The sequence below is a fragment of the Argiope bruennichi genome, chromosome 5, assembly GCF_947563725.1.
Source record: "Argiope bruennichi chromosome 5, qqArgBrue1.1, whole genome shotgun sequence".
Taxonomy (NCBI): domain Eukaryota; kingdom Metazoa; phylum Arthropoda; class Arachnida; order Araneae; family Araneidae; genus Argiope; species Argiope bruennichi.
In genome coordinates this window covers 121,336,468-121,339,664 of record NC_079155.1, presented here as the reverse complement: position 1 = coordinate 121,339,664, position 3,197 = coordinate 121,336,468, and positions in this window count along the sequence as shown.

The following is a 3,197-nucleotide window of genomic DNA, read 5'->3' as shown; positions in this document are numbered from 1 at the left end:
AATTAAAAATATTTCGGGGGTATTTTTCACCCACCATTACAGCTCTAGGAGTTTTAAGGCCAGTATCTTTGAGTTCATTAATTCAGCAAAATCTAAGCCAAAGAAAATCACTATCAATATATTTTAAAAACAGGTCAACATATTTTATCCTAAAAAAAAAAACCAGGTCAACATATTTTATCCTAAAAATTAATAGCCAGCCTAAATTTCTGAAAAGAGTGCAAAATATAAATAGGTTAAGAATATACAGCATTTACTTTGACCGAATGGCATTTATAAAGGAAAAGAATGACATTTTAATGCAATTACGATACCAATTATAAGGAGGGAAAATATTTTATACTCGCGCCGAATGGAAATGATTTTTTTTGTATAATAGTTCAAAATGCTATTAGTTGCTGTTTCTTATGGCACTTGCCATGGACAAGCCCGCTGTTCAAAGCCAGCTATTAGTAAAAGTCGGTAATCAGATACACAAGATTAAAAGCACTTTGAGCACTTTGTAACAAAAGTAATGGAAAGTACTGAAAGTTTGAATTATTAGTGTTCTACATTTAAATGTGAATAAAGAAAAATTTCTCAACATTGGTTAGCACTTCTATCCAACAAAATTTACGAGTATTAAAAGTTACAAGATTGCGCGTTTGAGAATGGCAAGAATTGCATTCTGAATTGCTATTTCCGTCGCATATCATGTAATTATTCATTTCACTTAGTTTTTTTAATATTTCAAATTGAATGAGATTTTTTAAAAAGATTTCGAGCTTTATTAGAACATCATTTATGGCATTTACAAGATTTGAAAACATTTATTTGTATAATCTAGTAGAATCATTTTTTATAGTTACTCATCAAGTCATTTCAACAATCTTAACTATGAATTTTTTGAATAAACGTGCATTATTTGAAATATATCATTTTACCATCTCATGAGAAAACACTAATTATTGAATTCTGGAGCTTACCAAAATAATTATAATACAACAGTGGTATTTCATTTTAATATTCTATGCAGTGGTGCTGGAAATTGCGGTTCTATAAACGAAGAACTAACTAATATTGTTCTATAAACGAAGAACTAAATAAAAAGCCTTAACAGTATCCTAAAATGATTAGAATTATTTCTTTTAAGGATTAATTCAAGTTAGTAAACAATTATCTAAAAGTTTTTTTTGAATTAAAGCCAATTTTCATTTTGAAAAGCTTAATTTTTTTTTAGTAGTGATCTATATTTTTTTCACAAAAAATGTACTTTTTAATATTTAAATCCATTAAAAATTTAAAGATTATGTGTAGAAAGAAGCGACTAATTGAGTGATATTTGTGTCTACAAAAGGCACTCACTTTCAGGTACCTTTCGATATGCTCCGAAATGCTTTATCTATGAAATGAATTCAAGCAATTTACAAGCCCAGTTTTCAGGATTCTAGCTGTATAATCGTACGCAGCAAATGATAGGATTTTTGATTATTACTTCGTGAAGGTTTATGTATAACTATGCTTATTTTTATCTGCTGAGAGCCTAAGAATCTATTACAAATATAGAAAATACGAAGCTAACTTTTTTTTGTATATAGATTCATTCACCTGGATCTCCAGTCTACTTTATTCTCCTAAATATATTACTAAGATAAAGCACTAAAGATTTTTATAAATGTAATTATTTATGAATTACTAGTCGACTTGTTAAAGGGCTCATACACTAGATAGATTCCGAAGTGTAGTAAGATGACTGAGCATCGATATTTCACTACATGAGAGATTTTGCCTTCGGCTCGCGTCATCCTCGATTTGGAGCCTTATTTTTCTACACTCCTTGCAAGACCGGTGATCTTTATTCACTCCTTAAAATTAAGCGCAAACACAATCTTTAATAACCGTACAAATTACGAACATTTAAAAATGTTCATTTGTTACAAAAAAAAAAAAAAGTCTTATTATAAATTTACATCAAACCACGATTACAACTATTTCTTTATCCCACATATATATGGTCAACGATCGGCACTATTCGCCTCTCAAAAACACTCACCATTGAAATACAAATTTTCATACACATTTCCAAAAACTCACTCCCAGCAGCATCTCAAATTGCTCACACATTTGTTGCATTTTTTAAACTAATTGACATCCTCACACCGCAGTTGACTCTTCAGGAAAATATATTTTCATTCATACCTCATTTTTTCAACTATGAAAAAGATTTTTCCTCTTTTTCCCACACACAACCCTTCTCAACAACAGCCCTCTCGCATTCATTTCCCACACACAGCCCTTCTCAACAACAGCCCTCTCGCATTCATTTCCCACACACAGCCCTTCTCAACAACAGCCCTCTCGCATTCATTTCCCACACACAGCCCTTCTCAACAACAGCCCTCTCGCATTCATTTCCCACACACAGCCCTTCTCAACAACAGCCCTCTCGCATTCATTTCCCACACACAGCCCTTCTCAACAACAGCCCTCTCGCATTCATTTCCCACACACAGCCCTTCTCAACAACAGCCCTCTCGCATTCATTTCCCACACACAGCCCTTCTCAACAACAGCCCTCTCGCATTCATTTCCCACACACAGCCCTTCTCAACAACAGCCCTCTCGCATTCATTTCCCACACACAGCCCTTCTCAACAACAGCCCTCTCGCATTCATTTCCCACACACAGCCCATCTCAACAACAGCCCTCTCGCATTCATTTCCCACACACAGCCCTTCTCAACAACAGCCCTCTCGCATTCATTTCCCACACACAGCCCTTCTCAACAACAGCCCTCTCGCATTCATTTCCCACACACAGCCCTTCTCAACAACAGCCCTCTCGCATTCATTTCCCACACACAGCCCTTCTCAACAACAGCCCTCTCGCATTCATTTCCCACACACAGCCCTTCTCAACAACAGCCCTCTCGCATTCATTTCCCACACACAGCCCTTCTCAACAACAGCCCTCTCGCATTCATTTCCCACACACAGCCCTTCTCAACAACAGCCCTCTCGCATTCATTTCCCACACACAGCCCTTCTCAACAACAGCCCTCTCGCATTCATTTCCCACACACAGCCCTTCTCAACAACAGCCCTCTCGCATTCATTTCCCACACACAGCCCTTCTCAACAACAGCCCTCTCGCATTCATTTCCCACACACAGCCCTTCTCAACAACAGCCCTCTCGCATTCATTTCCCACACACAGC